We start from the raw sequence: 24,586 nt of genomic DNA on the forward strand, positions 1-24,586 counted from the left end.
TTATGTAGAAAGCTAGGACACAAACTCACTCTTTTTCCTGGGGCCTGAGTGAGAATGTGAACTTGGGACTGCTTTGTCATTTTTACAACCATGAGGGGAGCCAGCTTGAGGGTCAAGCCAACTGAGAGGAAGAAAGCCAAGACTTGGATCCTACTGACATCATTTGAGTCCTTGACCAAATCACTCCTGCAGCTTAAATCTCTCCTAGAACAGTTTGAGAACAGAAATCAACAAAACCCCTTTATATTTAAGACAGTATAAGTCCAATCTTCTAGTCCTTGCAACCAAAGGAATATCAACCTATATAAGAGACTAACTTACTATCTTTAGGAGTATCTCCAGCCAACCTAGCTTGAGCCAGCCAGTCTAATCAGCCATGGCAAGGGTACAAACACAGTCGGTAGGTGCGAAACCCCATGGACTGAGTGGGAGAGCAGTTCTCAGAAAAGAGAATGGGTGGCATTTTGAATAAAATCTACTACCAGTGAAGATACCCATTCACTGGGTGAGTGGACACACACAGCCCTCTGGTGCTTTGGTTCATTTAAGTTGGTTGGTCAGCATCTCCGCAACTTGGAACTTCTTTCTGGTATGTCAGTGACGGATTAATTGGATACTCACTCTAAATAGGGTGCCAAACCTCACAGATAGGTTTTAATAAAGTAAACAGTTTATATTCAGATGGCCTTTCCCATTTTTCACAATACTTTTCCCTCTTTCTTTTCTGCTATTGCTGTTTGTGTGTAGAGGAATATAAGGAAAGATTTTCACTCTTGCACCTTATGATTCCACTCCCTCCCCCCACTCCTTAGGTTTCAAAGGACATCCTCTTTTAAGAATGTCCTCTTTCAGGGGTGGTCACGTGGCTCATCCATTAGAGCTGAGGATGCAAGGGGCTCAGCCTTTATGGATGAATCCTGGATATGATGGAACAAGGCTTAAATATGCTCATATCCTTTACTGAAGGAAGCCCTTTTGGAATTTCATGGAAAGCAACAATCAGAAACATGCATACGGAGTTATGCATAGAGTTGCTCATTCAAGGGTTTTGCTCTTTTAAAATAATAATTAAAAATTGTGTTGTTAAAAACATTAACTTTGTTAAATAAAGTATGATTTATCCATATGATAGTATTCTATTAAACAACTGAAAATCTGATTTCTGTAGAATATTTTATGAAATGGAAAAATGCTTGTGAAATATTGTGAAGTGAAAGAAGCAGGTCCCAAAGTGTATACACGGCATGATGATCCTTGACTCCACACATACTCACACACGCTACAAACTGGAAGGAAACAGGTGTTAAGTGTGGCTACCTCAGAATTCTTAACGTAGTAGAATCATGAATGTAATTTATTTTCTTTTCTATATACTTTTTTTTTGCATTTTCCAAATTTGTCCACAGTGAATAAATATCACTTTTATAATGGGGGGGAGGAAGGTTATTAAGGATTAATTCCATTTTTGTAGATACATAATATACTTTAGTCTCTGAATTTTGGTGTCAGAGACAGTGAAAGCATATAGACATGAAATACTTTTGAGGCACTGTAAACGTGTCATGTATAAGGCATACTGAAGAAAATGCAATCAAATGACATTCTTAAAAATAACAAAAATAGTCATTACCCCCCTTAAGTAAGGAAAGGGTATTTTTTGTTCATCATATTTCCCAGTTAAAGAATTTTGTGAAATGAACAAAATGTGCACTTTAATTTCTACCTTTGAAACTCTTCCCAACAAAGGTCAGAACAATTTCCTTTCTCCATCGTCATACTGTGGCAGCTATGTGATTTATAACTCTGATTACATTTTTGTCTCCTACAATATGCTGAAGTGAATGAGGTCAGAGATTCTGCTTTCACTCAGTTTCCTTGTTTTTGTGGCTTGAAGTCAAATTATTCATATTACTTTAATGCAGTTTTGTTTAGCTTAATTATATACTGAAAGTCTGGCACACATAATTAATCAATGTATTGCTAGTGACTGTTGAACAGCCCATATCTGTTGGAAATTTTATTATAAAATACCGGATGTGAGGGGAAGGAAGACAGGAACAGATGAGAGAGAAAAAACATGCCATCTTTTCCTCCGATGAGTGTTATCACAGTGGTCATGTGTGTTGAGAGAGTCAGTTTAGCTTTACAGATTTGTCCTCACTTCTGGAAAATCCAAAATATATCTTCTATTGGTTTTTTTTGTTTGTTTTTTGGTTTTTTGTTTTTTGGGTTTTTTTTGTTTTTTTTTTTTTTTCCTGCCAGGTTGACACACCAACAAGAGCTTCCTCACGTATTTTTTCATTTCACCTTATACAGATAAAAACATGCACTATTCTGCAGGTCAGACAGGGAATACTGGGCACAACTCGTGTGATTATATAATCCAAGGTTTTACCAGAGTCTTACCTTCCCCCCAGTAGTCAGTCATTACTCTTACACTCTTGCGCTTATTTCATATGAGCAAGTTGGAGAGAGAAATGGCACTCCAAACTTTTTTCCAATAAAGATCTTTTACTTTTAGTTTCCTTAGATTTTGTGAACATTCAAGGAATTCTATTGTAAGAATGTGTAAAACCTGAGTTAAAGTTTTACAAATTTGCCTCAACATACATTGCCACGTGGAGCTGATATACAGACGTTAGCAAATCTAATATCCCTTTGAGCACTTTTTTAATGATAGAGTTCAATTTGTCCATTATTCGACTGTCTTTACAGCACCTGCTGTGGACCAGCCACTGGGCTGGGCTCTGTTTCATTTGCTACAAGATGAGAATCACCGTTCCTACCTACAAGGAGCTTACAGCAGGCGAGTGGTGGAAAAGCTACATAAGCTCAGCGTTGCATGTAGTATGATAAGTGTTCTCAGTGAGCTGGACAGGGGGGTCCCCCAGCCCGCAGTGGTCCAGGAAGGCTTTGCTGAGAAGGTGACACTTGGCAGCATCTCAAAGGATACAAGACAGCCAGGAAATAAAGTGCTGTCCTTTCATCTGCTGGTCCCTCGGGGATCCCTACATCGTTATTAAATCCATTCCAGAAATAAGAATACAGAGGAACAGAGAGGTTAAATGACTTGAACAGTGTCACACACCCAGCAAGGAAAAGGTGTGGCTGCAAACCAGGCATCCTGCAGACTCAACTGTTGCGCTTCCCACCAAGGCAAAACAAAGAACCTCTCTCGTTTTGCTAGGGTGTGCAATGCCCACACAAAGGCACTTCGCAGAAAGTGCATTATTTGTAAATAGAGATCTTTATTACCTCCCAGAGATATCAAGGAAACTTAAAAAACTGCTTCCTGCAAGCACTTTCCTCAGCCAAAACTAACGCAGCACACGTTAAGTACCTGGCTCAAGACGATGATAATGGGGAAACTGGGGATCCCAACACACATGCTCTTTTCATTCCCCTGAAACACCGGCGGTTCTATCATGGGCTCCCTGGCAACTGACCTGGTTATTGCTCCATTTTGCATAACCTCAACTGTGCACCTACAACAAAGTCCCTTTTCTCTTCTATTTAATTGTTATGGTCACTGCCACTGTTGAGTGAAAAATAAAATATCTCTGTGCTGACATGTCACTTTATTTTGTTCTGTTTATTAAAAAAGAGAGGGAGAGAGAGAGGAGAGAGAGAGAGCATAGAACTGAAACCAGTAGGAAATAATCCTGTTTGATGAAAGGCAACAAAATTATAAAAGTAATCAAATTCCATAGAATCCAACTAAATATGAAGAAACTGGGATCATAATATGTTTCTAATAGAACTGTTGGCTTTAAGAAATGGCTGTGGCCAGAATGAATCACTACCCTATTAAGTCCCAGACATTTCAGCAACTTCAAGAAATGGAGACAGGAGCCATAAGTAGGGTGCCTGGATTTAGTCACCATGGTGGTGGTGATTCCTTGTCATTATTGAGCTGGTTTTTGAAGGTTAAGACCCCATCAAAAATGGAGAGCACACAGCAGAATGGGTGGTTCCTATGCTGTCAGCAGCACACAGTGGACATCTGAGGTCCATTTCTGGGCTTTCCATAGGTCAGAAATCATCTAATGCTTGACCTCATCTTGTCCTACCCTTTAGACATTTCCAGAGATCAAGAATAACATCTATATTGAGTCAGCTGGCTTCCATTCTCTCCCCAGGACAAATTTTGCTCATAACTGTTGTTTTTGATGTTTATGTCAACTCCTAAAAAATGTTCCACAAGTGTAATTGGTCAAACTGCAGTTTAAACATAATAAATTAGAAATGAATATGAACAAGATCTCTCATTTTTCCTATTAGTTTGTGTTTGCAGGGTGGGGAGCCCAAAGGAAAGAAGTATTTACCAGGCTAGTATTCCCTGTATCTTGGAGAACCACAACTCTCCCATCTGGCACTATTAAACATGAATACATTGACATGTAAACCAGTGAAGAGACACTTTCCTCTATCTTTGTGAATCATTTATCGTTCTTGCTGTACACTGAGACAATGTTTACTTCTACTGGGCCAAAGAATTCCACTGGGAAAGTAGATGATCCCATGTCTTTAGACGAAGATAAGTTTTTATCCATAGGCCTACTGGGCGTCATTTAATATGTTGATGTTTTATATGCTTCTCCTTTCTCTAAGAGTTGAAATGGAATGAAAGATTAGAAAAAACTGGAATACCATTTACTAGGTCTATCCAGCGCAGAATAAACCCTATGTGGAAAAAAAAAAAAAAAAAAGAAAGAAAGAAAGAAAAGAAAGAGAGAGAGAGAACAGGAGCAGAAAGTTCTTTGGGGCTATGATGTGAATGGAGGAGGGATGTGCACATGCATGCACACACGTGTACATGCTCACTCCCTTTATGCACGTGTTAATCTCTACCCCTTGTCCCAGGGAAAGATAAAACATGATCCTCACTCACTTACAGTTAATCTCAAAGGTTAATTTTGTTGCCTATATGGTGTAAACAAAGAAGATATTTCTTTCCCGGCACAGGGCCTTCTGCCATAAGTGAAACAGAGACGAAAGTCAGTGCGTCCTAAGGATTAAGGAGAGGTCGGAAGGTCCGAAGAACCCGGTGCTGACAGACCTGCTTATTAAAAAGCGTACTCTGGTGGCAGGGCTGCTGCTGATGGCCTGACACGGCCGGACTTCAGAAGCCCAGCGCACAATCAGTGGACTGTGTTACTCTGGGGACAGCGGGCGCAGGGAGGCCTTTTCTAATTTGTCAAAGTTGTATCTAATTCCACAGAACAAAGTTCGCAAAGAGAGATGAGCAGAATCCACAAATTATTGCTCATTCACCAAGCCCTAGATGGAGCGATAGAAGCAGCATACAGCTACGGTTTTGAAAAGTAATTCGACCCCTGCCAGTCGGCTTTGGGTAATTCCGCTTTGTGGGCATAACAGTTTCCCTTGTTTTTTGTTTAATAGGATTATTTCTCAGAATATTAAAAAGATAGCATCAACATCTTTCAGTGGCCCCATAAACTATTTCTGGAAATATAAAAAGAATGGTTCAGGTGGTTTCGTTACTCCTGATAGGACTTTTGTTCTCTCATAAGCTAAAAAGAAAAGAATGTGGTTTGGGGAGGGGTGTGCCTGGAGCAAACAAAACAAAATGTTAAGTTTTCCAGAAAGACAAGATCATTCAAACTTCACATTGCCCACTGAAACTCCTACCGGCCTATTTGGAAAATGAGGCGGACCTTCAAATGAGACCTTAGAAGTTCTAACTCTGAAAATTTAGGATATGTTAAAGAGAAATGCATAGACATGTTCATTTCCATGTGTCAGGCAAGACTGTGAAAAGGAAACGCGCTCTGCAGAAGAAAACATTCTGAGCAATCTTCAAATGGAATCTTCAAGAAAATACTGCCCTCTTGATGGCAAGCAGTGGCGCATCCAAGTGGAAACAGGCACAGACTATTGGGAGTTCCGTTGATCTGTCAGCCCACTCTGCTAACCAGGGAGGTGGACAGGTCCACCCCGTCAGTGACTTCGCCATATCAACACCTGAGGAGTTCTTACAACTCACTGCTTTATAATGATAACAAAAGGAAAGGTTCTGGAAAAAGTAAACTCACATGAAGAAATGTACCACATACCACCACCAAACAGTTCATTCACACATAAAATACAATCCACATGTGGGTAAAACCAGTTCTAATCAAGTCTAGCTACCCATCCCTCCTCATCAGATGTTTGATGAACTCTGCCTAGAGGCTGTCCTAGGTATCCGGGAAATCCCACCTTCTGGTGTGGGTGACTCTTCCTGCATGGAGTCTAACTTACACGGGTCGCTTTCTGTTTTACCCAATAGCAAAGACTCTCAGTTCAGACATGAAAAATTCATCAAGACTCATGATCTGCCTTACGCAGAATCCACAGCTGTGGCTCTACAGCTGTAGATATCAACCTCCTCATTGCTCAGACCCACGAAAGTACAGCAGTTTGGGGCAAATGTGACTCTAACACAGGTAGGCCTGGCTAACTGCTACTGCACAAATTTCTTTGCCAAAAACCTCCCCCAACTAAGAGGAGATTGATTTTAAGTATCTCTAGTTGTAGGCAAGAAAAAGAAAAACCTCGATGGAGTATATCTGAAAGACAGTTTTTAAGTTTTATTTAATTTATTTTTTTAATTTACATCCCAGTTAGTTAGCATATAGTATATAGCATATAGTATATAGCATATAGCATATAGTTCTGGACTAGTAAGCAGAACCCAGGATTTTGAATTAAGATCTGTTACTTCCTGTGAGATCCGGGGCGTGTCTGTTACCATAACTGAGCCTTAGTTTTCTCATCTAAAATGAAGCTGAAAGTAAGGCTTCCTACTTGCAGGGCTGACAGGACAAATAAGTCATGGCATATGAGGGTGCTTTTTAAAATATACTATAAATGTTAACTGCTGTTTTTGTTTGGTTATTTGTCCTTTTTTTATGATTATTAACTGCTTTGGCTCATTAGCAAGTTATGTCCCCACCTGGTCAGTTAGTCCACAAAACAATCTTTACCTCTGGTCCTTTGTAAGACCCCTTCCCCACTGAAATTAAATGCCTGTGAGGGTAGGACTTTCATAGCCCGTTCTATTAAAACATAAAATAAGTGTTTATATAAAAGTCAACTTTGCCATTTTGATTGGACTTTGGGTCAAATAAAAAGCACTGCAAACCAGGTGTGTAGAATTGGGCAGAGGGTGTGTTTATAAGAAAAACCACCCACGTGATATTATTTTATGGTATTTACTTACATTTCTCTCCTCCAGCTTACAAAAGAGTTTTGAGAAAGCTTAAAATATCAGGCACCAAAATCATAAAACTGAAAATGAAAACACTAAAATGAGTAATAAGACAAAAGAAAAAGCAAATTCATGCTAACCTACCTTTCTGCAACAGAACATAAAAACTTAGCACCAAGGCATTGACAGTCAAAGCAAAATGAGCAGGACTGTGAGTGGCTTTCCTTTTCCAATGTACGAAAGATGTCAGTGGGAGAAAGTCATTCCCTAACTCTAAATTCTGGAAGAGATTTTTCACAGAAGTCTTCACGTGACTGACTTTGAGCAACACAGTAGTCTCCATAAAAGGTTTTCTAAAAAATGACCACTTGTTGCCTGTTACCTGCCCTACTGAGAGGGATTCTCAGTTTGGAAACTCAATTTAAAAAAAGAAGTTTGCCTTTTGCAGTAAAAAACGTGGTAACTCTATCTTACTATAATTATAATAGACTCATTATATCTTACTGTAATTTATATTTTCAACAATGATGAATTTACACAATACAAGTTTATAAAGAATTTATTTTGTTTGTTGTAATTAGCTAAGACATATTGAATTCTCATTATGAGCCAGGCAAGTGCTAAGCCCTTCATCTGTATTGGCTCATTTAATCCTCCACAGAACCCTATGATACAGGGATTATTATTTCACTCATTTAAACATGAGAAAATTGAAACTTAAGGAGGTAAAGAATCCTGCCCAAGGTTATACCACTTGCAAGTCATTGTGGAGTCTGAACTTGAAGCCAGCACAAGGTTATCTGCCAGACACCTTGCCACTTTGCAAACCCTCCTCATACACTTTCAGACAGACTTGATAAGGACTTCAACCAACCATCAAATGAACGCCGAAGTGTATTGGATTTGTTGAGAAAAGCAAGTTGCCAGCCAACACAGAGTCTATATTGTACACTGAGAATTTATTAGAAGTAAATTTATGGAAAAAGAAAGGAGTATCATTCCTGGTCTGCCGGTGGCTAAGACTGAACAACCAATCAGAGCACCTTAGGAGAGTGTGAACACTTCACTTGAAAGTTGGGTCAAAAGCCCACTGGACTTCTACTTTGCTTCCCTAGAAAGTCAAGTAGACCCTCTCATGTTATAAGGCTCTCTTCCAGAGCCAGAGCCCTGTGTTAAGATGTTTGATCTTTACTTCATGGTCCTTGCCCACGTGTGCTCATGTCAACAAGCTGGCAAGCATCATTCTGCCTCACTAGACAGCAGTGCGCTGGGTATGTTCTTAACCTCCAGCAAACATGAGATCATTTTAATTGATTCTCAGTCTCAATTTCCTTAACCAAAAAATGAGAAATCGTCATGAATGACAATAGATCGTGGTTCTTGAAAATTCTAAAATTATGATTCTCTGATTCAGTCCTTTCCCCCAGGAAATTTAACAAGGTTTTACGTATTTCTTTTCCCAAAATCAAAACAAAATATAATTTTATACAGGAACACCCTAAGGTCAAATATTTCTCTTCTCTTGCCTTCTGTTATTAAGACTTACTTTGACAAAAGGATTAAGTGCAAAGACTCTGGGTACCACCCACTTAGAGTTGTGTGTCTTGGCAAGTTATTTAATCTTAATGCCTCAGTTTATTCATCTGTAAAATAAATATAATAATAAAATCTACTGTGTAAGGTTATTATGATCTTTCAAGTGAGCTAGTAGCATAATGTGGCTAGAGTCGTGCTGACAAGCTATAAATGCTCAGTAAATGATAGCCCTTAGCCATCTTCTCAGACTCAACCCCGCTTCCATTCCTCTCAAGACACTATGCATATTATATACATTTTCCCGTCTCCCATCCTTTAGAGCTGTAGCTTATCCAAACCTGACATACAGATACACCCACAGCCCACCAAGCCATCTCTCTTCAGCCATTCCAACAGTAACTGGAAGAAAATATATTTGTGAGACTTTCCCAAATATTAGGGATTTGGATAGATAACTCCTCTGAGTTTTAAATTCACCGCTTCTATTCCATCCCCTTACTTACTTGCAAATACATTGACCCTTCATACGTGTTGTGTGGCACTCATTTCAGAAGGTACCTATTTGCATATAGGGTTTGAGGCCAGTGCAAGAGTAGATTGTCTTCCTTTTTGGCAGACTTCAGTTTTTATTTGCATTTATGAGAACATCAGACAACTCAATACATCAAACTGTGACTAAAACTATAGTATGTGCTTATCTTGAATCAGAGAAAAAAGTCATAAATTTTATCTGAACAAGGAGCAAAATGTGTTGTGTCTATTATTCCATCATTCAGAGTACGGTCTTTGAAATGCAGAAGTCATCTTTGACTTTTCTATCTTACTCCCTGGATCTAATCATGTTATGTCCCATTAAACTCTTCCTTCCTAAATTTCTCTTTGAGATGCACACAGAGTATGGCATATGCTTCTCTCCTAGTCTCTCTCACAGTCTATTATCCATTAAAGTTATTTACGCATATGCCTGTCTTCCACACTAAGTCCTTAGATTGGGAGGCCATGGAGCTTGATTTGTCTTTGTATCTCTAGCAGCATCCAGCATGCAAGGTCTGCAGTACCCTGTACTTCCCTTCTACACACATGCACAGACACACACACACACACACACAGACACAAACACAGTGATGGTTCACTCTTCTATGCTTCTTTATTCCTATACCTTTTGCTCCAAATGCCCTCACCTCTTATCCCCTCTACATGATAAAACTCTTCTCACCTTTCAATCCCAACAACACCTATTCCCCACTCGTAACTCCCTGCAGGGCTCCACAGTCTATATGATAGTATGGTGAGTATCTCATGTACTAGAGTTCTTCCATACTCTCTGTCTTCCCTTCCTGATTGCAAAGTCCTTGAGGGACAAACCATATCTCCTACATCTTTCTATCCCTATGGCACCTGTCATAGATCTTCACTCAGTGGATGCTCAAAAATATTTGTGAAGTTGAACTAACTTGAATGCTTAGGACCAGCTTTAAGAGTAAAAACTCTCTTTAAGCAATTACCCTGAAGTTCTCAGATAACTTGCCAGAAGAGTACTAAGTGCAATTTGCCTATTCATTTGTATATGTCACCCTAAGGTTCTGACACATGAAATTGAGTTGAAGACAAAGCATGAGCATCAATCGACAGCAAATCTGTTCCAAGAAATCCAATTCCATGTGGGTTGCATGGCCCAGTGGCAAAGTGAGAGAAGAAGGAAAAAGACCAAGGCTAACACTCATATAAATTCAAAGGCAGCAGCTTAAGAAATACCACAAAATGAGCCACAAGTCAGTTTCCAGTAAATAATCATCAACCCTGCTAGGAGGAGGCCAAGATTGTACTCCATGGCAGGGCATCAAAGGGGCTCAGATGTCCCGAAGGATACGTGTTGTGTGTCCTCATTGATGACATAGGCCTTCCTGGAGCAATGGCCTCTCTAGCCCACAGGTAACTTCAACTCTCACTTCTGAAAGGTCTTCAGGAAGAAGGGCATGATTCATTACCCAGAAATAGAAGCTGTTCCCCTTGTCTCCAAAGCATGATATTAACCTTCCATTTTAGTGTGCACTACAATTTAAAAAATCTCCCTCAAAGGCATTTAACAGCTGGACAGATGATTTTGTAATTCTTTACTCAAATGAAATGAAAAGGTTGTGTGAAGTCTTCGGATGGAATTTCCATCCCTTCCCTTTTTGTTTTATTAGATTAAAATGGTTTCAGTGTTTTTAGACGGGGTTCCTCTTAAGAAGATGCAAATTTATACCATCTTTCTGCATTCTTAGGATCACATGCTCTGCTTAAAATCCACACTCCACTTCAGTTACACACAAGTAATTCTTCCTGACCTAGATGGAATGGAATACTTATAGCAAATTGAGAATACAGATCAGCCTGAAAGCCAAGGAGAGAAAGCTAATGGTCTGCATGTCATTCCCACATACAAGATTCTTGGGGACTTTTTTTTTAATTGTGCCTCTTTTTAAAAGGAAAAATAAGCTGTTCTTTCATTTCTTATTACAGTCTAGGAAAGATCAGCACCTAAAGGGAGAGATTGCAATATTGAGAGACACATGTGGAAATCGCTTCCATGCTGGCAATTTCCTGAACTGCTTTCAAAAGCCCTTTTTTTGGCTTAAAGAGTCCATAGAGCCCTTTTAAGATTTTATACAAAGAAACTGATCAGTTTCATAATGTTGTGATGAAATTAGAGCCCATAGTGCTTAGCTGGAATGACTTTACACACAGTAGCCATCCTTCTCTTAGGGATGGGATGTAATTGTCTGGAGGAAAATCACCCCTCCAGAGGATTTAAAACAAGGCAGAAAGGGCACAGAGTAAGGACAGAGGCTTGCACCTCATTTGCAGTAATTTGAAGGTTTAAAGAACATATTCTGACTCCCTGATTGTGAGTCCTGTTTGATCCCTATACTCAGGGAAGTAATTTCAGTGAAGGAACGTCTGGTTTTCTCTCCTCTTATTTAATGGGAGCTAAATGCATTTGTATTCCCTGTATCCTGGAAGTTGTGTGGCCGAGGAGTCAATGCATGATGAATCCTGGATTTCCATGTAATTCTACATTTGACAAAACTGCTCATACTTTTCCCAATCCCAGAACTTTTTAGACCTGATGGCAAATAAATCCCACATCTGTTCTCTGGTTATAGAAAATCAAGTACAAATAGAAATAGTTAGACTTTTCTCCATTCAGAGGCTGGGTCTCCTTACCTACAATTGCCCTCTGGTATGGAGAAGAAACACATTTTTGTTTTGGTGACTGTTACCAGTTCCCTTCACTTAGAGTGACCAGCATTAAGCATTTTTGCTCATCTGTGAGGAACTTCCTTCTGAGTGCATGAAAAAAGATAGGAATCTCTGGGGCACCTGGGTGGCTCAGTTGGTTAAGCACCCGACTTTGGCTCAGGCCGTGATCTCATGGTTTGTGAGTTTCAACCCTGCATCAAGCTCTCTGCTATCAGCACAGAGCCCACTTCAGATCTTCTGTCTCTCTCTCTCTCTCTCTCTCTCTCTCTCTCTCTGCCCCTCCCCTGCTCGTGGTCTCTCTGTCTCTTTCCCTCTCTTTCAAAAATAAATAAACATTTTAAAAAATATAGGAATTTCTGTCAAAAGGGTGATGTGTGCATTAGCCATTGAGACTTTCAAGTCTCATGAAGCAAGTCATGGCCGCATATGACCTTCATGGGCCTTGGGGACACTTTTGCCTTCCTCCATAAACAAAAACTATTAAAGGTTGTATTTTACAACTGCATTGTTATAAAATGCATTTATTAATACTATGTATTTTAAAACTTCCTTCACTCTAAAAGTTTACCTTTTTCCTTCTGGCATAGAAAGAAATTAAGATATTTTCATGGGTCTTTAAAAGTATCGTGCACCCTAGGCTCTGTATGTACTGTGTCTACTGGGTAAGTCAGACCTGATAGCAAATACTTGTTACCACTTGGATGGTTCTGATTCTCAAATCCTATCCCTGGGTTTGGCTGAGGGGCCTTGACTTTTCTTGGTGGAAGATAACAGGATTTGGACTTCCTAACCTCTATTAATCTCATTGACTCTTCCCCTAACCCGGTGGAATGGGCATTATTATACCTATTATCCACAAACACAGAGATTTTTAAGTGATGTCCCAAATCGCCTCATCTGGTAATTGACAGCATTTCTTGGGAAAGGGAGGGGAACAAAGGAGGACAAAGAATTATCTATTACCCACTATTAGATGTTTCATGCACAATCCACCATTTGACATCCGCAAGCCCTGTGGAGAGACACCTGAATCACCCACCCAAGCCAGTCAGCTGATGGAGAGTGTGGACAGGAAGGAGGGCAAAGGTGTCCCTAGGAAAAGTCAGAAACACCTAAAGTCAGAAAAAGTCCAAAGGGTAGGAGCAAAATGCTCAGGCCTTCAAGACTGTCAGAAAATGCAGTGAAATAGGAGCCTGAGGGAAACGAGAAAGGTGATGACCTGTTGCTGCAAACAGGGCAGCATGTCCAAGGCCCATGTCCACCCTACTTGTCACAAAGGTACAATGGGGAAGTTAGATATCACTCCTATTTTGCAGCTGAAGAAACTGAGGCACAAAGTGCTTAGGTAGTCTCAGGTCACACAGCCAAGAAGGAGCAAAACTTCATTTGACCCCTAAGGCCATGTTCACTCACAGAAAAGACATCTTTATAGAGGCCAGTCTCCATTCTGAACTTGCCAATGGCAGCCTAAGAAGATATTCCATTCTTTGGCATTTTCATCCTGAGCAAGCCATTGCCTAAAAATTTGCCAGCTTGGCTTCTACCCATTTGAAGGATTATGTACATCCCCAATATAATGCTTGTGTATCAAACTCATAAGAAAGCATGCCACAGCATAGGTCTTGCCAACATTCTATGCTCAATGCATACACAGAAGCTATGGAGAAAGGTACATTTTCCCCTTTACATCTTTTCAAAGAAAAACTTGGGAGAAAATGGAGTCCTAAAGAGGCAGAGAAACCTGACCATTCAGTCTGTAGTAAAGAGAGAAAAGGAGCCTAGGGCATTTTAAGTCATCTATGTATTATGTGTTTGACATTTCCCAATCAATGGAGGCCCTTGGGGTCCCCATTTCTGTCAAAGGAACTAGCTCTAATACCAGCTGCAGGGAAACTATCTGAATGAGAGTCCATTTCAGCTGCCTCCCTCCAGCCACCTTTTCTGAGTCCTAGTGGCTTGCTGCCTGCTCACAGCACAAAAAAAGGGGTGGGGGATGGACTGCAGGAGTGGTGATTAGGACAGGCTGGCCAGAGAGGACAGCCAAGCAGAGCCATTGCACAAAAACTAACCATATAAGGTCTCTTCCATTCCTGCCAACAACCGAGTTCAGTAATGAAATCCAGTTCGCTGGGTTTGTTTCCTAAAAATCTTTATTACTTTTATAGAACTTAAAAAATCCATTTCACCAAAATCTACATCCAGCCTACACCTATTCATTTATGCAGTTTTCCTAAGGGTCGCATACATGCCTGCAGTGACTTTCATGAGAGTTTCATAACCATCCAGGAATGTATCACCTGATTAATTCAATCATCTAACGTGCAAACCCAAGCAGCAAGAGGCCTTTTATCAAATGTCTACACACTAACTCAGCTAACATGCTAAATGATCTAGCTTAATCACTTGAGAGCTAGGTCACATTTGTAAATGCACAAATGTATTTTTCACAAATCAAACAATTTCCTGGAGCCTGGTTAGAACTTTCCTTAAGAGCCAAAAGAAGACACAAAGCAGAGTTCCCAGCTGCTTTCAGGAGGAGAAGTGGGTTCCAGTCTGTGTGAAAGGGCTCCTTTTCTGGCTGTGATTGCTCATTGAATGGGGTTTCGGTAGGAAGCTAAGAGGAGAACCTGCACTGCCACTACGATGCTAATGATGAGAGTTTCGGTGCATCCTCCCCGAAGACCCCCACAAGACTTTACCAAGTTTGTCCTGGCTTAGTCCCCTGTCGCCATGAAGGACAGAGCCTAAGTAGTCCCACAAACCAGACTTTACAGCTCCCCTAAAACCCGATGTTCATTTACTTAAGCATTTATTATACATCTGCTAGCATATGTACATCTCGGCTCTGGCATTTGATCACAAATACAGGCTGGGAACACTTTACAGCACTAACATCCACATAAAATAGTGTGGAGTCCACCGCCACTAAGAAGATCTGTATAGAGTCTTCTCAAGGCAGTTGGCCCACATATGCTCCGCACTCCTGACACTGTGTTTACTAGATGTTCAACTTGGGATCCAAATTCTAAAGGCCATCCAATGCCACATTCACATTTGAGAAGAAAAGTTTGTGTGCGGGTGTAAGCGTGTGTGTGTATCTGCACTCATGAATTTTTGGGGAATGAGGGGGAATGGAAGTCATAGTTGACAACATATGAAACCTTTAGATGTGTCACAGCTGCTCCAACTGGCATTCATCCCCTGAGCAAGGAATTCTAGAACATCACATTTGTAAGGAGTCCGTTTTCACAGTGCACTTCAGCATCTCGGAATGCTCTCTTGGAGAGCAAAGTCAATCCTAGGTCACCATTTCAATGTAGTTTCCTTTGTACTAAATCCTACTTTCAAGAAAATTCTTGCCATGGTTCACTGGTGTTTAACCTATCATATAATATCCAGGTTTACTGTGTTAGAAGAAGCAGAACAGTATTAAGCTTTTCCCACAAGCCTGTGATTGCATTTGACCTAGTAACCTGTATTAGATTAACATTTATTCTACAACCGCACAGCAAGCCTTGCACCTTGGTGAGCTGCAGTTTATAGAGGACACTAACCATTTTTACAAGTGGAGCAGGAAAAGGGAATTGAATCTGAGGGAGTAATTCCAAGCAAGTATGTTGCTGCAGCAGTTAAATTGTTTATACGAGGAGTAGGGGAATTACTTCTGACTGACCTCTCTTTTTATCTGCTTAAAAGACAAAGTGCAGGTCTCCATCGCTGGGGCAAACTCTGGGGAATGCAGCCTTAAAATGTATGGGAGCCATAAGGCTCCGCCAATCCACCAATAAGGAGCAGCTTCAAAGGCAAAGCAGAGCAGGAATGTAAACAAAGTAGAGTCACTGGAATGAGGACATTTTAACAGTAGCCAGGGTTCAAATGTCCTCCCATAACCCCCGCGGCAGACCCTCCAGGTCAGGTGGGACAGAAGTGAAACACAAGTTCAGAATGAGAACAGACTTTTCCATCACGGATATTTTGATGGAATGGCCTCTTGATTTTCCTTGGCCACAGCTCAGTGTGCGGCGGATTCATTAAGGAACAAGTCAGGCTTTGAGGGAGGCTGAGAATGGCAATAAGGGATCGGTGGAGGCATCTGTTTGGGACTAAAAAAATAAAAAATAATTTTTTTAAAGGCTGAATCCATGAGGAAGCAATTACCAGGAAATCAAAATCAGAACTGTCTGAGCATCCACCCAACATAACAATGGGAGGAGGTCACCCTACATTATACAGTATCATGTAATGAAATCCAATTTATTCTTTCAGTGAATGCCAGATTCACCAACAGGTCCGCGGTGATGGCTGGGGAGTGTCCCTCCTAATGGAGTCTGAGGGGAAGCTGTATCTAAATGATAGACCCCTCCAAGAAAGTCCAATTGTTCCTTGAAATGAAGCAAGCAACATAGCAATAGAAAAGAGCAAGAGCAATGTCCTTACACTTGAAAATCACACAAAAAGAGTGCTAATGTACTTCTCTTCACATCCATGCAGCCATATTCCCTCCCACAGAACAAGATGTGATATGATTATTTCACAATTTCAGCAATTCTTTGTCTCCTTCACTTGGTCACTATGTCTCTTAATTTGTGATGGAATCCTCCAGAAGTTTCTGGGTACTCATTAGAATCGCCTTTAAAAAATAGCTTATTAAAAATACAATTGCCCAGCCTCTTGTCCAGACACTGAATCAGAGATAACTGGCATGAGGCACCATCTTTCTCTAGGATTAACCACTTCCCTCAGTGATTCTGATGAACACTCTCGACCAAGGTCCAATGTTCTAGAACACACAGAATGTGAAAAAGTTTCCAAATGAGGGTCTGGTAAAGAGATATCAACCAGAGCTTGGTCACAGCTATTTAGACTCAGCAGCACAGCAAAAGCTGACCCTGTTCTATTTGGGAATCAGCTCAATTAAAGGTTGATGGAAGATTCGCTCCTGCACCACAATCAATAGGTGCAATTCTGCAGCTGTCAATGTCACGTGGTAACTTGGCTCTGGGGCTGCCAACCCTCCATGATTTTCCTTCCCATTGTCTGTGGAGGGAGGTGGAAGCTGAAGATTTAGTGTGTAAAGCTGTCACTCCTTGGGCACCCTCGCCTCCTAAATTTGGGATCTGGTGGGCCTTTGTAAGCTACTTCATTCAGAACAACAGGAAGGTATTTCTTGACTTCTCTAAAAAAAAGCATGAATAACTTCTATAGCCAGACAACCCAGGGAGGCTGTGTGTTGTTTGGTTTTGTTTTGTTTTGTTTTTTGAGGAGCAAGAGTAAGGATAGGTAGTGGGGTTGACGGAAGGAGAGAAGAGAGAAACAAACAAGGTGCACCTGGGAATTTTAAAAATCAGCAATGAGTGAGTTGTCAGGTGGGGATAAGAATGGAATCTGCCCTCGGGATGCCACCTACCAACAGGCCTGAACACAGAGAGAAAACTGTCCAGCTGAAGCAATGCCTGTCAATAAGATGATCACTAGGATGAAAAATCAGTGTGTGCAAATGCCCTACTTTTAAGCCCCTCTACTCAAGTAGGCAAACAGGGAAGATTCCAGACAGCCCAAGGAGACAGCTAAATGTGAAGGATGTAATGTGATCCCCATTCCTTCCCTCACCTGCTGCTACAGATCCTTAGCCTCATTCTCCCGCCTCGGGTGTTCAGAGCAAGAAAAGGAGAGAAAAGAAGGTGCTTCTTAAGAGACAGATAATCCTGCAGCCAGCAGGCTAAGGGGCTCTTTCACGCACATTCATCTTAATCCCAGGCATTAATTCTATAGGTAACCTTACTCCTGTTAGCTTACCCTTGGGGGGGGGAAATGTGAGGGTGGCGGTAAAAAAACATGAACATTGATGGTAGCTTTTAAACACAAATCTCTACAGTTACGTCATTTCAAAGTCATGGTAACAATGAAGTACACATATGTGCCACAAACAGGTAATATAGGTAAATGTTCATGCACACCTGTACTTGCATATATAATCTTTTACCCAGCTATATCCATCCTTACATAATTATGAGGTAGGTTAAGTGATAATGGTGGTATGACAATGAAGTGCAGAATATCTCAGATTCAAACTGGAAAACACTTTACAAGATTACTTTCCTCAACCCCTTCATTTTACAGAAGAGGAAACTGAGCCTAAAGAAGCAGGAAGAAATTTGCCCAAGGCTGCACACCACCCCCTAGCAATGGAGTCTGGGCTGGACCCCTCTCCTTTCTCTCTGTCTGGTGTTCTTTCCATGTACCACACTGACTCCACAAGGAAAAGGGATGGAAAACATGGACTCTAATGTCATACTGTCAGTATCAGGGTGAGTCATAAAGCATCCAGAGGAGCCTCTCTATATGGTGTGCAGAATTTCAAGTTGTCTGCTGTGTATAATGTGTCCATTTAGCCAGAGTCTCTAGTATTAATTACCTCTGTGAGATACAATATGGTATCATGCAGCTTTGGAATCTGTACCCTTCATTAACCGTTTCCCCATTAACCTTGACTGGAATCACATTCCCACTCTAACCGGTAAGATGTGTTCTATTTGTAAGCACTCCCATTTTCTCTTTGAAACCATTCTCATATTCTTATTTCATTGTAAATGGTCCTACTTGCAATAAAGTGCCATTGAACGTATTTACTATTTGCTGCTTAATTTTGTCCTCTTGGAAGGAGACCGATGTCAGTTCCAACAGTAGTTAATATACCTTTGAGCACACACTGTGACCTTTCTCCTGCTCATGCCTGACTTCATTCTCAGATCTCATTAAACAGCAGAAATTATCTTCAGAAAGAGCAAAACCAGAAATGTGCAGGTTTTGTGCTCAGCTATAGAGAAGAATTTGATTTAAATGGCCCCACAATGGCACGCATGTAGAAAATAAAAGAGGATGAAACTTCCAGCTAAAATGGACTATTCTCTCAACAAGCTAGACAGTATTACACATACTTACCTGGAAATAAAGAGGATTTGAATTATTTTGTGTACCTGAGTGCCTTAACACGTGTGTTGCAATATGGGAAGCCCCCTCTCAATATACAAGCTTGTTACTAGGTGTTCTGAGGTAGGAATGAGCCTCTGGGAATAGTCAACCCACTAAAAAAACCCTGAGGGAGTCAGGCAGAGGAAAGGCAATTTTTTTTTTTTTTGATGAGTAGAGGAAGAAGGTTATATGTTAGAAAAGAATAAGGAATTGAGTCAGATCTCAAGAAAACCAGATCCAGGTAAGACATTGCAGAGTCCCTGAATCTGTGGTTCCCCAAACACCACCAGTGGGAAAAGGTAACTCTAAGAGCAAACAATGAAAACCTAAGATGGAGGTGAGTTGGGAGAGGGAGTAGGCCAAAGAAAAGTTTACCTACAGCCAACCTTGCCCTTGGACATAGACCCCGTGCTAAGAGCAGAGGATAGGACCAGAAATTTGTCCCCAGAGTAATTAAGTCTCAAGCTCTTCCAAGCCTCAGACTGACTGAATTCTCTCCACCATGAACCCTGCTACCCCTTTGGTGACTTCAACATAGATGATTCTTCCAAGCCTCAGCCCTCTCAATTCCTTGACCTCTGGCTGCTAAGGATCATTTCCTCCTATCCACCCATGCTTATACCTAGACTACTGATTCTCAGCACTGGCCATACATCTGAATTATCTGAGATATTTTTTTTAAATTACAATTCCCAGGTCCCACACCAGACCAATTACAGTCAGAATCTCTAGAGCTGAAGCCAGTCACCAGTATTTTTTTACAAGCTCCCCTGGAAATTCTGATTAAAGGCTGGGGCTGAGAACCAATGACCTGAATATTGTTATTATCAACAACTGCATCAGTCACAAATTCTCTATTTTAAGCTCTCTATTCTCTGAGGATAGTCCCCAATTTCTCACTCACTCATTCTAGTACCCCAAACCCCAAATTCCTTGACTCCATAGGGATTTCCCAACAACAGATTCTTCCACTTTTTGGATCTATCTGCCCTGCTCATGCCCTCATTTCTCTCTTTACTTAGCTTAGAAACCTCTTTTCATTATCTCTCCCTTGCACATACCCACAAATACCATGTTCCTTTCTCCTCTGCTAGGTTTGCCTGACCACACACACCCAAAACCAGGTTTGCATCAGTCAGTAATTCACCAAGAAAGCAGTCAGGAATTCACCAGGAACAAAGAGAAGGCAAATGAAGAGAATTTCATAACGTGACTATTTTCAAAAGTATAGGCAAGTGAAGGGAAAACAATAAGTAATAAGGAAGCACCCAAGGCCAACAGCAGGCAGAAGCAGTTACCAGCTCTAGACTTGAAGAAATGAGGAGAAGGGGTGGTTTCTGGGACCTAAAAAGAGCTACAGCTACGAGAGGGTTGCTAGATAGGAGCTGGGACCTTCACAGAGGGAATTCGCCATGCCTGCCAGGGGCCAATAGGGAGCGAGTGGGAGTACCTCACTGCCTCCTGCCTTCCAATCTGTTTCCTGTGTCTGCCATCAGCCAAAATCCAGAGACCAAGGAATCCATGGAGTCATTCATAAATGGCAGCCTCCTAGATGAATATTTGCCCGCCTCTCAGAAAAACAAATACTAATAGTGGCAGTATCAATTAATACCATTAGACCAGGGGCTACCAGGCTTCACCTTCTGGACACTATACCTCTCAGCCTTGGCCATTTACTTCTATGATGAAAATGTGTTTGCAGAGTCCAACTAGTAGCATGGTGATTCATACTTCGTTAAACACCCAGCAGAATCAGCCAGTTGTACCCCCCAATATTCATGCTTCTATTACTTTTTGAAATAGAGCCAACTATTTGTATCTGGGCACATGACATAGAAGAAAGACTGCATTTTCAGTCTTTCTTCCCTGAAGCTATACATGGCCATGTAACCAAACTCTAGACAAGACCATGTGAATGGAAGTGATGCATTCACTTCCAGGCTGTGGTCCTAAATGATCAACACCCCTTCCCTCTTTCCCCCATCCACTTACCTGGATCATGGATGTAGGGGAGCCATTTAGGATCATTCATATAAGGGCAACACCCTAAAGATGGAGGGAAAAAAATAGAAAGTGTTAGGTCTTTGGACAATCTTGTGAAACAGAGCTCCACACCAGCCCTTGACCCTCCTGCTTCCAGACTATTACATGAGAGAAAAATAAAGTCTGTCTTATTTAAGCCACTTTTGTTTAGAATCTCTATTTTATGTAGGTGAACATTTATCCTAACTAACCCAATAACCAAGATCAAATCAGAAGAGCAGCCACCTCAACCTAACTAGTCCTCCAGACAAAAAAACTCAGTCCTAAAATCAGTCATCTCAGTGGGTGAATATAGTCCCAAGGCAACTCCTGGAACCTACTACCTTCTAGCAATCAAAACCTAACCCTTACTTCTCATCTTAAAGGGGGGAGCCACTGAAAAAGTCAGGTGCAGACAAACGTGCAACCCTAGCTCCCCCTCTGTTCTGTCTCTGAATACTCTACAGGCACCACTGGGGCTATCTACTTCCAGAGCCAGTAGTCACGGCCAGGCCACAATACCCCACACTCAGGGAGGGCCTTGGAATATGCTAAGCTCTGGTGAGGAGACTTCTAAAGGTGGCAGCTGAAACAAACTAGGGTCCCTGCTTCCAACTATGCACATCCGCTATGCAGGCTGCAAAATGGCCATATCACTTCCCCACACTTCATATACCCACCCAACCCCAACCCCGGTCCCAGGCCCTACTCCTCCTGCACATTCTCTCAGATACTGCCTCCAGATAAGATCTGTTTCAGAGAGGAGGTGACCAGGGAAATGCAATACATTTTAATGGAATTTTAGCAAGTTTCAAAGTAATTATAATATGCCTTATAAAAATAATATTTACAAAACCTTTGTAGCCATCTTTGGTAATTTCCTATACATACCATGTAGTTTTCACAGGCCTATTCATTTGTTCATTTGAAATTTCAACCAGATGCAATGCCCCAGAATGGGTGTAGGTATGTACCTAGACACTCAATCATTCTGTCAAAAAGGTAAAAGAAAGCTCCCAGGCTGAACGTAAAGACTGGTGATCAGCCACCCTTCTATGACCTGACTTACCCCTCCCTGAACCCTGTTCACACCCACCTTGGAAGATCAGAGGAAGTTAGAGCTGCAAGAAATTTTGCTGGGTTTCCTTGCAACAACGGTATCCTTAATGAAAATGAGATTTCATGTGGAATCTTCATGTTTGAGACAAATAGGAGCAGAAATTCACTAGAATATACTTATTTAATGAGTTCATATATGCCATGTATATGTAGTATAAAGTATATTGCTGACCACTCTGAGACTGATTTGATGAATATAAAAATTTGGAATAATCACAATTGTATATAATCCTCAGTATCCAATTTATTATTTCATTTTGGTTTACTCGCACAGTATTTAGAAAATACAGATTCTGGTTAAGTAGTTGCAAGTGGCAATAGTTTTGTATTGCTTTGTTTCAGAACAACCTGCCCTTACAGCCTGGGTTTCTGTCCAACTAAATTCATCCAGAAGCTTGCAAGAAAAGTAGTAGGAAATATCTGTTTCAAAGTTGAATTGTTAGTAACACCTAATAAATTCTTGCATTTCTAATCATAAAGTCAAAAAGGAAACATTCATTCTGGCTCTAAAGTGATGATTTCAAGATGTGAGAGAGTCACTTGTGGGTGCACAGACAAGTTTTATGCCATGAGGAGAACAAATGCAAATAAGCTTGATGTAGCACTTAACTGAGCAGGTGCAAATGTACTGTGTTCACAAACGCACTTGTGTAATTTTCTATCAGTGGAGACGTGGAGCAATCATGTCAACATTTAAGAGAGACAGACAGACAGACCAGTGCAGAATATCAATCTCTCTCATCAAATATGTACATCCAGATGGCAGGATTTTACTCTGATGTTCATTCCAAGTAAGTTAACCTAGCAGCACATTTTAATATGCTGGTGTTTTTAGATATGTTAAAACGTGAAATAAAACAAGCCTGAATGTGTGTTATTTTTATTACAGTGTTTTAAAATAGTTAAAATATATTCTCCAAGGGAAAGTCAAATAAAAAGATTGCAAAACTACTAAAACTCGTCTGTGGAGTCCTCTAGGCTCCCATGGAACTGAGTCTGAGAATGATTTATGAGGTGTACATAAGACTTAGTCAAAGTGTGGTCAGGGTTGGTTTCTTCTAAGGCCTCTCTCCTTGACTTGCAGCAGGCCACCTTTTCCCTGTGTCCTCATATGGTCTTTCTTTGTGTGTCCATATCCTGATCTCTTCTACTTACAAGGATACCACTTATATTGGATTACAGCCCACCCATATAACCACATCTTACTTTAATTACCACTTTCAAGGCCCTATCTCTAAATACAGTCACATTCTGAGGTGCTGGGATTTAAGGCTTCAACATATGAATTTGGGGGATACAATTTACCCCATAACAGGCATAATGGTCAGTTGAGTTGTCAAGTTCCCTTAAGGGGTTCAGAATATGAGAACCAAGATAGCAGCACCTGTCAGACACATGATCTTTCAGTACTCCTCCTCCACCCCACTCCAGCATGATCTTGGACACTCCAAAGGAAAGGCTGAAACTACATTTAAACACCTCTTCACTTTAAATACACTATATTTTTGTGTAGATTAGAGATGCGGAGTCACCAAAAAGACATGTAGATTTGAAAAGAGGAGGATACATTTTGGTACTTTTGGTTTTCTAAATTAGCACTCTAGGTTTAAATATGAAAACAAAACACACACAAAAAAACTTAGTTGAAGATTAAGGAGGGTGGATTTGGGAAGTTCCAAACCACCTGAATACTCACAGATTGGATAGTTTGATAATCCACATAAACTCAGATTTAGAATTTATGAAAAGTTAGGCTTTTGAAATCAGCTCTGATGAACAAAACTTAATTTCATTATTAAACAGAGCTTTTATTAGTGAATAAAAAGGACAAAGGATCCCCTTATAAAAACAGAGGGCAATAACATATGTATAAGTAGAAAGGAATATGAATGGCTAATTTATACATAAATGGTGTTCAATATCATTCATCAATCAAATGCAAGATTAAAATAAGATACTGTTTTCTATTCATCACTGACAAAAAGATTAAAATATTTAATAATATGCAGTGCTACAAAAGGTATAAGATAGAACACACAGTTGATAAAAGTAAATTGAGAAGGGAAATTTTGCAGCATTTTTCATCTAGAATCAGCAGAAAAGCTTCTAACATTTTCTGCACTAGAGAAAGAAAAGATTTGTGGCCAAATGTTGAGATGCATCTGGTCAAGGCTCTAGAATAATAGATGTTCAAAACCCATCTCTTCTCACAAAATAGGGCTTGCTGATTGACCATAAAAAAGAATCTTTAAGATGGAAGTATATTTATTTATAACATACTTCCTCTAATCTTTTAGATGTTCTTAATCCCAAGCCAGTCAATAAGAAGAATCTTAGCTCTCCTCATCTACAACCAAGTATGGCATTTCTTCCTTTCAACCAAGTCTGGCATTTTTTCCTTTCAAATTCTACCAGAACAAACTTACCCCCCAACCCTGACTCACAACAGCCCATTTTATACCACACTCAGTCTCTGCC

The 24,586-nt window shown here is 40.6% G+C and overlaps 1 long non-coding RNA gene across 5 annotated transcripts in view; it reads right to left on the bottom strand.

The window, feature by feature from the left end:
• Positions 1-24,586, bottom strand: part of LOC125937043 (uncharacterized) — a 349,554-nt gene that overhangs the window by 102,511 nt on the left and 222,457 nt on the right. For all 5 annotated transcript variants that reach the window (XR_007462227.1, XR_007462229.1, XR_007462228.1 and 2 more), the window contains exon 2: positions 20,960-21,013. This is a non-coding gene — a long non-coding RNA (uncharacterized LOC125937043). The remainder of the gene's footprint in view (positions 1-20,959; positions 21,014-24,586) is intronic.

This window comes from Panthera uncia (genome assembly GCF_023721935.1).
Source record: "Panthera uncia isolate 11264 chromosome A3 unlocalized genomic scaffold, Puncia_PCG_1.0 HiC_scaffold_11, whole genome shotgun sequence".
NCBI lineage: Eukaryota > Metazoa > Chordata > Mammalia > Carnivora > Felidae > Panthera > Panthera uncia.